This window comes from Prenolepis imparis, unplaced genomic scaffold (genome assembly GCF_030444845.1).
Source record: "Prenolepis imparis isolate NDT839.2.m4 unplaced genomic scaffold, iyPreImpa1.0 SCAF_390, whole genome shotgun sequence".
Classification (NCBI taxonomy): domain Eukaryota; kingdom Metazoa; phylum Arthropoda; class Insecta; order Hymenoptera; family Formicidae; genus Prenolepis; species Prenolepis imparis.
In genome coordinates this window covers 17,857-28,512 of record NW_028141548.1, presented here as the reverse complement: position 1 = coordinate 28,512, position 10,656 = coordinate 17,857, and the positions used below count along the sequence as shown (strand labels likewise).

Below are 10,656 nucleotides of genomic sequence, written 5' to 3'. Positions count from 1 at the left end.
AAGCCTTATAACACGAAAAGTACTTGAGAAAAAAGTTTTATTATAGTGTTTTGGAAAGTCTTCAGTTATAAATACTCTATTATATATACATTTATTTACATTATATATATATACATTACATATATTTTAAATTATTGCCAAAATACAATTATTTTTTATTGTTACATCCTTATAAAAAAAATAGTAGAATGATAGTGTAGCAAGAAAATTATTATTATAAAAGAAAATGATGGCGTAACAAGAAAGTAGTTGTAATAGTAACTACTTCCTTATTACACTACCATTTTATTATTTCTTTTATAAATACATAATTGTTGGTATAAAATAAGGAAGTTAATAATTACGTTATTATTCTTAAAAATGTATATATATATATATATATAAATGTTCTTGCAATTATTAATATTCTTAAAGCAAATTAATAATGTTATATATTTATTAAATTACTCAAATATTTACTTTTTTCAGCTACGATATATAGAAAGAGAAGAAAGAGAAGAAAACAAGAGAAGAAAACAACAGAGGAGAATAATAAACATATAATTGCTATATATTATTCAGATATATTAATCAGGTATGATTCTATTATACATTCTTAAAGTATCATATTTATGATTGGATTTAAGATTTGGTTTAACATAGTAGTATATACACATTTTAGCATTTATTTACATTATTATATATAGATACATTACATATATTTTAAATTATTGCCAAAATACATTTATTTTTTATTGTTACGTCCTTATAAAAGAAATAGTAGGATGGTAGTGTAGCAAGAAAATTATTATAAAAGAAATAGTAAAATGATAGCGTAACATATGAAAGTAGTTGTAATAATAACTATAATACTTTCTTATTACGCTACCATTTTATTATTTCTTTTATAAATACATAATTGTTGGTATAAAATAAGGAAGTTAATAATTACGTTATTATTCTTAAAAAAATATATATATATATATTCTTGCAATTATTCATATTCTTAAAGCAAATTAATAATGTTATATTTGTTAAATTACTAAATATATTTACTTTTTTCAGCTACGATATATAGAAACAGTAGAAAAAGAGGAAGAGGATATAACAAGAGGAAAAACCAACAAGAGGAGAATTTAAAAAAACATATAATTGCTATATTATTTCGATATATTTATCAGGTATGATTCTGTTATTCATTCGCAAAGTATATCATATTTATGATTGGGTTTAAGATTTGGTTTCAATATAGTTTTCTCAATATATATATATTGAAAAAACTAGTATATATATATATATATATATGTATGTATTATTTATTTAAATACCTAATGATGTATTTGAATTTCTCTTATATTGAATATTTTAATTTATGAATATTTTATTATATTTAATGAATTTTCTGTGTCCATTATTTCATACACACGCAGTATACATATATATATATTCATGTATTATTTATTTAAATATATAATGAGATATTTGAAAATTGTATACCACTACATAATAAACTGAATGATTCACGACTATTACATTTTGCAAGTACAATGCTTTTATATGTGTTAATGGAACCAAAACAGAAGTTTTATCTGAAATAATTTTCTGTTTATAATTTACTGTATAAAATATATTAAAATATCATTTGATTCTTTCAGATATGTAATTTAATATTATTTATTTATTGTGAGAGATATTTAGCGGTCTATTCTGTAACCTTTAAGGATGTTGTTATGTATCATTGCGCAGAAATTACATGATACAAAAAATCTGCGCAGTGATGCATAACAATATTGTTAAAAGTTTCAGAATATTGTTATAAATGTTTTTGTGACTTTCCTTGGCTACATTAATTATGTCGAGTTAACTTTAACACTTTGGTTAAGGAAATAGCTTGAACTATTTAAATTATTATATAGCATTCAAAACGCTACGATGCGATATAAAAATCTTCTGGCTAGTCGCAATTCGAAATTTTATAAATTTCAGAGATTGAACGCCAGCAGTTCTGTTGAGAGTTCTAATGGTCCCCCAAAAAGCAATTATTTCAAATTTTTGATGAGAAATTTGTATTTATTGAATAATTAGTTGTTTAAAATTATGTAAATTGTAAAGCTCCACTCACTTTAAATAATGTTAATGTGAAACAAGAAGTTTTAATTTTCTGCGCAGACCAGGATCTCCAGGATTGACAATTTCAATAGCGGCTTTCCACGTGGATATACATTGGATATACACCAATTTTAATTTTCGTAAAGAGGCTGCTGTGCGCCTCTTAAAAGCGGCTGCTGTGCGCCGATACAAGGCTGCTGTGCGTCTTTCAAAAGCGGCTGCTGTGCGCCGATACAAGGCTGCTGTGCGCCTTTCAAAAGCGGCTTCTGTGCGCCGATACAAGGCTGCTGTGCGCCTTTCAAAAGCGGCTGCTGTGCGCCGATACAAGGCTGCTGTGCGCCTCTCAAAAGCGGCTGCTGTGCGCCGATACAAGGCTGCTGTGCGCCTCTCAAAAGCGGCTGCTGTGCGCCGATATAGAATATACTGTTTATATAAAAAAAAATTGTTATACGAAATATAAAAGTAAAACTAGTCTATATAAAGTAAAAAGTATATGTAAAGCTATTGTTTATATAAAGCGTTTACCTTATATATATATATATATATATATATACATATAAAAAATTATTATATATACATATAAAAAAATGTCTGTAAAGAGAAACAAACAAATAGTCCTAATGCCTAGAGAAAAAGACATAATTATGCGAGGCGAATGGTTAACCGACATACATATGGAACATTTTGACAATCTTTTAAAAAATTGTTCAGATTATAGACCTGTCGAAACGTGGCGATTACAACTTCCTGATACTATTCAGGCTATGCCAATTGATAAAAAACACATACAAATATTATATAGTTCGTCAGGTCCATCAGATGGACATTGGGTTTGTAGTTATTACGATACAAAAAAAATATTTATTTATGATGCATTAAATAATAAAAAATTGCATAGACAACATGAACAATTCTTGAAAAAATTATTTCCAACATGTAACTTTGAAAAAAAATCTGTCATATTTCCTACTGTACAATACCAACCAAACGGTAGCGATTGCGGGGTTTTCGCAATAGCCTTTGCAATTTCATTGTTATTTAATATTAAACCGAAAAAGTAAAATATGATCATAGTTTAATGCGTTTGCATTTAATTAAGATTTTTGAATCTAATGTTATTGAGCATTTTCCACAAGATCCACAATATATTCCTCAAAAGGTGCTTCCATTAGCAGTAATAAAAGCAAGAGAGATTGAAGCAGACCGTATACGTACTATACGTCGATGTGAGACAGAACAACAAACTTTGAACCGTTTAGAAAAGCAACGTCATATTTACCAATCTAAAAAAGAATTAAATAATAATCAATTACAATTAACAGAAAATGCTTCAAAGGATTGCATGAAAACAAACAATGATATTTATAAAGAAACTAAGCAGCATGATTTAGAAAATCACTGCATAAATAAACGTGCACGCTATACAGAAAATTTAGATAATAATCAGACTAAAAAGCATGATATATATGAACAAGATTTAGAAAATAATTGCATTGAACAGCACGATCTGTATAAACAGAGCTTAGAAATTGAACAGCACGATCTATATAAACAGAGCTTAGAAGATAGATGCGCTAAACGACGCAATCGATATCGGCTAAACTTAGAAGAAAATTGCGCTAAACAGCGCGATCAATATAAACATTTAAAATATAGACGTGGTAAAAAGCGTAATCGATATCAATGCGACTTAGAAAATGAGCGCGCTAAAAAGCGTAATCGATATCAACGAAACTTAGAAGATGTACGCATTAAAGATCGATATCGATATGAACGAGATTTAGAAAATAAACGCGCACAAAAGCGTATGCGTTATTCGAAAAACTTTGAGCATGAACGAGATAGACAAAAAAGATTGGATCCTAATCGCAAATGGCTTTATAATAAGCGATATTATCAGACAAAAATACAAAATAAAATCAAGACAAAATCTACATTTGAAATAAAAACTTGCAATATTGTCAAAAAAATTACTAAAAAGTATGAACAATTCAGGTCCAAAAACACAATAAAACTTTATAATTCTTCAAAAATATTTATAAAAAATATTATTGAAAAAATCAATATTAAAGGTCATATTGATAAACGATTGAAAGCCGAAAAAATTGTACGTTGGTGCATGTGTATTAGAAAAAATTATATTCGCAATATATATAAAATGTTAAGTTTGATTAAAAAGAAATCAGAAGTGTATTTGACTCTTGTCGCAGATTGTTCTACAATCGAAGACAAATTAACTGCGCTATGTGGCGAATCTAGACATACAGCCTCATCTGAAAATTATTTCATTGAGTCTACATATCAGTATGATGTAAATCCATTGGAACCTTTGGTAATGAATGTAGAAGGAAAAGTAGTAAACATATTACCATTAATAACAGAACGAGCTAAAAAATCTTGGTCGTGTAATACTTCAAACTGTAAAATTAACGATCCGCTTTTAATTGACCATTCTCAAAAATCTCTCAAGACCGTAAACACATGTACTTCAAAGAATGAACCAATTCTGATGTGTAATACTGCAAGCTGTAAAATTAACGATCTGCTTTTAATTGATCGTTATCAAAAGTTTCTCGAAACCGTAAATACATGTACTTTAAAAAATGTACCAAAACTGATGCAAGATTCATAAATGTACTATGAAAACTTCAAATGAGAAATTGGGTCATATGCGTAGCTGCTATATTGATTAAACACTTTGCAAAGGAATGTTTCTTCCAGTTCAATTATTATCGCCTCATTTTCCAAAAGTAAGATATATGAAGCGTTTAATTTACCAACTTACAGCTTTTTATCGAAAGATGGAAAATCTAGATGATGCATTAAATTATGCTGATATGAACACTTTGAATGAAATTGTGACTACTGCACAGGAGAAAGTAGATATGTACAGACATCAACGGACTGATACAATTTTGAGTGATGATGATATTATTTTTAAATATCGTAAAGCATTTAAAGCGTTGACTAAACGCTCTATGGAAACACCACGACATGTTTACGTATCGTGCGAGAGATTTTGTTGTAAAAAAAATGTTTCTAAAGTCAATAGTTTTCAGACACTAATTTGGCGAGATTTGATGACGTATGTACAACAAAAAGTTGATGCGCAATACATATGTAATTATTGTGCAAGCAAATTTCGTAAAGGCTTAATGCCTGCATACTGTGTCTTAAATAATCTCTTTACAAATCAGGTGCCTGAAGTAATATCATCTCTGAATACATTCGAAAAAATTCTTATACAGAGAGCTAAAGCGTTTCAAATTGTTCTCAAAATGGGAAGTGTTATGAATAGAAAGTTGCCTCAAAGACAAATGGTACCAAAAGTTAAAGGTAGAACATTTCATTTACCACTTCCGTTACAAGAGACATTGAATAAATTATGTTCTAATACTGATCCAATAAATATTAATCATGAATTATACATATTAGTTAGAGGTATCCCGACAAAATCAAAGATTATTTGGGAAGAGGTAGTTGATGTTAAAAAAGTATTTGATGCTTTAACGTGGTTAAAGCGTAACAATACTTTATACTCTCATATTATATTGCCAAATAATCATAATGATTTACGTTTACCAAAATAAAAAATTCTGAATTCCAAATGGAAGAGACAGAAGATAATGCAGAAGTGGCTGATGATGAGACTAAATTATTAAATGATCCGATAGAAGAGATCAAAAATGATACAGAAGACCAACGGAAAGCAATGTTAACTCAAGTTACTAATGCTGAAGACGATGGCTATTACGAACAATATACTATCTATCCTTTATATGAAAAGAAAGCAAATAAAACTGCAACAGCCTTATATCAAATGTTAAAAATTCAGGACTGGCCTTTGAATAATCGTGAGCAACATTTAGATTTAATGTGTTTTCCAGATTTATATTCTTCTGGTATTAATGGACAACGTGAAATTAGACAGGTTAAACTTCATGATCATGAATTTATTAAATGTCGTTTGACATCTAAACATCCACAGTATAGATTGAATCAACAATATTTATTTTATTTATTGAACGATGCAAATATGCGTCAATTAAGTCGTGGAATTTTTCATAAAATGAATGTAACTAATCCGCGACTTCGTTATACAGCTGCAGAATACTTAGACGCAATGTCGAAAGAATTGTTGGAATCTAATTTGAGTACAATATTTGCCACACTTCGAAATACGGAGCAATATTGGCGTAGACCGAGAAGTGATTTAAATTGTATGACACAGCATTATGGACCTGCGACATGGTTTTTAACACTAAGTCCAAGTGAATGGTTATGGGAAGATTTAGGTGAATATATTCGTGAAGTAAATGGATGGCATGACGCTTCCTTTAGCGTTAGCGTACTCACTGCTAGAGATCCTGCATCAACATCCAGGTTTCTCGATAATAAGTTTCGGGCAATGCTTGACTTTATCAAGTCCAAAGATCATCCAATTGGAGAAGTAACGCACTATTTCTGGCGACGAGAATATCAAGGTAGAGGTATACAACATTTTCACTTATTAATTTGGATTAAAAATGCACCGATTTTCGGTGAATCTACTATGGAAGAAGTTTCTAAATTTATTTTACAACATATAAGCTGCAAAATGCCGGATAAAAATATTTCGCCATTATTATACAGTCGTGTTGATACGCATCAGCGACATATACATAATGATTATTGTCTTCGCTCTAAAAAAGTAGGACGTAAAGTTATTCGTCGATGTCGTTTTGGATTTCCTCGTCCCGTTACTGAAACTTTGAATATGAGAGATGTGGCAACTTCGATAGCTGGTAGAAAACAATTGAAACATAAAAGTAGACTTTATGATCTTCCTCGAATGGATAATGAAGTTAATATAAATGACTATAATCCTGTTCTTCTTACTGCATGGGAAGGTAATATGGATATACAATTTATTGGTGAAAAATCATCGCTGCTTACCTGGTATGTTACTAAATATATGAATAAAGCGGGGAAAAGTGAATTATCTGAGACTATTCTTGATAGTAAGGATAACAAAAACAAATCATTAACGAGTCATCTTTGGAATATTGCTTTGCGATTTACGAATAATAGAGAATGTGGAGCTCTCGAAGCTGCTGATACATTGTTAGGTATTCATTTGTATGGAACTGATCGAAATACAACCATCAGATGGTTAGATGTTAATCAAATACGATATAGAAAATTAAAAAGTCGCAGAGAAATTGAAGCTCTTGATGCTGAATCTACAAATATATTTTATCAATCTTTGATAGATGATCATTATCCACATAGACCAAACGAACTAGAAAATACGTCTCTTTATGAATTTGCACAGTGGTACGATATCTCGAAGATCAAACCGAAAAATAAGTTTATTGAATATTATAAAATACGTAATGGTTGTTATCTTAAACGGCGACAGCGCGGATATCTTATTAATCATTATAGATATAATGTTAATACACAGCCGGAAAATTATTTTTTTGCGTTATTGCTTATGTTTAAACCATGGCGAAAATTGGAGGATCTTAAAAATGAATGCGATACTTATGCCGAATCGTTTCACAAAGTAAAACTGCATCTTGTAAAAGCATTGCAATATCATGAAAGATTAGAAGAATTGCAAAAAGCATTTGAAACTGCAAAACAGTTAATTCAGCAATGTTTAGATGACGATTTACAAAAAGAGCAGTCTCAGGATGATCCTGAAAATGCGATAGGTATTCAAAATATAGAGGCTGGTGAAGCAATGCAAGATTTTAAAGATCTTGGTGATAGAGCGATTTGAGAAATTGATGTATCTGAAATGATAGTAAAATTAAATACGGATCAAAAACGAGTATTTGATAAAGTTATCAATGTTGTAGAGTCCGATAAATCAATATTACGATTATATGTTAGCGGAGAAGGTGGTACTGGAAAAAGTTTCTTAATCAAGACTATTAAATGCTGGATAAAACAAAATCTCAACAAAGATACTGCTGTAGCAGCACCTACTGGTATAGCAGCATTTAATATAGATGGTTTGACAGTTCATAGATTGCTTCAATTACCCGTTGAACATGGTCAAACTCCTAAGTATAAACAATTATCTGATCATGTATTGAAAGTTTTACGAGCAGATCTTAAAGATGTTATTCTTTTTGTAATTGATGAAGTGTCAATGATATCTAATTTGACTTTAATATATATACACCTTCGATTGTCTGAGATTTTTGACACTAGTGATTGCGATGATGGTTGGTTTGGTGGAAAGCATATTCTTTTATTCGGAGACTTGCTTCAATTACCTCCTGTACGCGAAGATTCTATCTTTATACATTTATCAGATAAAAAAATTGCTAAATGTCGGTTCTTTAAATGCTGTTAATTTATGGATTACATTATTTGAGTATGATGAATTGACAATCAATATGCGCCAGCAAGGAGATGATTCTTACCGTGAGTTATTGTCGCGAATTCGTATAGGTTTAGTGACAAAATCTGATTGTAAAATTCTAGAGAGTAGAAAAATATCTTTCAAAGCTGATTATTTCGAATCTAGATTAAATGAATTATGTGATTTTATTAACAGTTTACCATCGGACACTGTTTGTTTATTGCCAACTTGTAATATGTGTAATGTCCTTAATGATGCAATGTTAAGTCGCATTGTTTCCAAAGAAACATTATTAATTGCTCAAGATACGATTGAATGTATACCATATGTAAAAAAGAAAGTATTAAAAGTATTGTCAACGATGATGATAATTCTCGAACAGCTGGGCTTTCAAAACAAATTACAATTAAAATTGGAGCAAAAGTTATGATTCGGCGTAACATCGATGCTAGTTTGGGTCTTGTAAACGGTACAATTGCTAAAGTAATTTTAATTGTACGAGAAACGTCTACTGACGACGTAGAAAAGATTGAACTTCTTTTACCATCAGGTTTAGAATATGAAATTGAAAGAGTAAAGGTTAAATTTCAGGTATTGGATAGAGCGTATGTTATTCGAAAACAATTTCCATTATCTTTAAGTTATGGCATCACTATTCATAAAAGCCAAGGATTAAGTTTGCAAAGTGTTGTTACGGATATTGGCAATTCTGTATTTAGTTGTGGTCAAGTTTATGTTGCCTTGTCGCGAGTAACATCTCTAGAAGGATTGCATTTAATTAACGTTGATCCTTCAGCAGTAGTTGCTAACAATGAAGCTATTATTGAATATAATCGTTTAAAACGGATACACAATCCAAAAGCAGAAATGATTGCTGTGTCAAAAGAACGCTGTCATAAAGTGAAAGATGTTCGATGGGCGTTACCAAAAGTAGTTGCTTCTGTTCAAAAATCAAGTTCAGATAAAAAATTCAAGATATTGCTTCAAATCGAAGAATTCAAAACACTGCTTGGGTTATACATGGTTTTCAGAATACAGACAAGGTTTCATGTTATGCAAATACAGTATTGCAATGTTTATTACATTTAAATGTTATTAGGCAACAATTGATTAATTGCGACAAAACAGATGTTTTACGTATATTAATGCATCGATATGAAAATGGAATGCGTAATCTAAATACCTATGCAATACGGCAATGTTTAGGAGAATATTTTTCGAGCATCGTAAAACGAAATGCGTATGATTTTCTTACGGCACTTTGCGAAAAACATGATTACTTAAGAAATTTGATACAACATCAGGTAACTTCTACCAAGCGATGCAAAACATGTGGCAATACAAAAACTATTGTTGAAAATAATATTGCTATTTCAATTTCTCTTGATAATTTAAAGGAAAAAAGTTATAATCTTAATGATTTATTAAATGCTACATTTTCACATTGGTTTCACTTACACAACGAATCATGTGAATGTTGTACTGGAACTGATAAAATATTTAAAAATGAAGTAACATTAACAAGAGAAATAATTGTTATTCGTTTAATACAATTTTTATCACAAGATGGTAAATTAATAAAAGCAGAACACAAATTTAACTTATGTGCTGTTCCAACAACTAAAGTATTAATAGCGGGACAATTGTACAAGACGATGAATGCTATTCTTTAGGATGGTTCGTGCACCGATGAAGATCATTATATAAGCATATGTAGAGAAGGACTATCTAATATTTGGATCGAAATTGATGATGCGCAAGTTAAAAAGAGGCAGTGGCCTAGAGATGCTAAAGATGTTTATATAATATTTTTACAAAAAATAGCAAATAAATAATATAAATTCGATATAAAATAAAGTAGTTGAAAAATTCTCACTAAATAGATTTTTATAATATAAAATTTATGATTAATATTTAATCATTTAATATTGCATTTCGATCAGTCCTATATAAAAGAATGTATCGTAATGTATTAGTAATTTCATGACAACGCTTTTATTCTGCATTATTCTTAAGTGCAAAAGAATATTTTTTACATGCATAAATTGTCAATAATTTGCTATTACTACTAAAAATGGAATAATATAACACACTTTTTGTTTTATTTATATATTTAATAATGAACTAGATAAGCAGCAACGATTAGTCATCAATGGACTTAGAGGTATAGATTGTGAATAATAAATATATTTTTAATGACATATTAATCT

At 29.7% G+C, this 10,656-nt stretch overlaps 1 pseudogene; it reads left to right on the top strand.

The window, feature by feature from the left end:
* Positions 1-4,889: 4,889 nt before the first annotated feature.
* LOC145948436 (uncharacterized) lies at positions 4,890-10,281 on the top strand (annotated as a pseudogene).
* Positions 10,282-10,656: the final 375 nt, after the last annotated feature.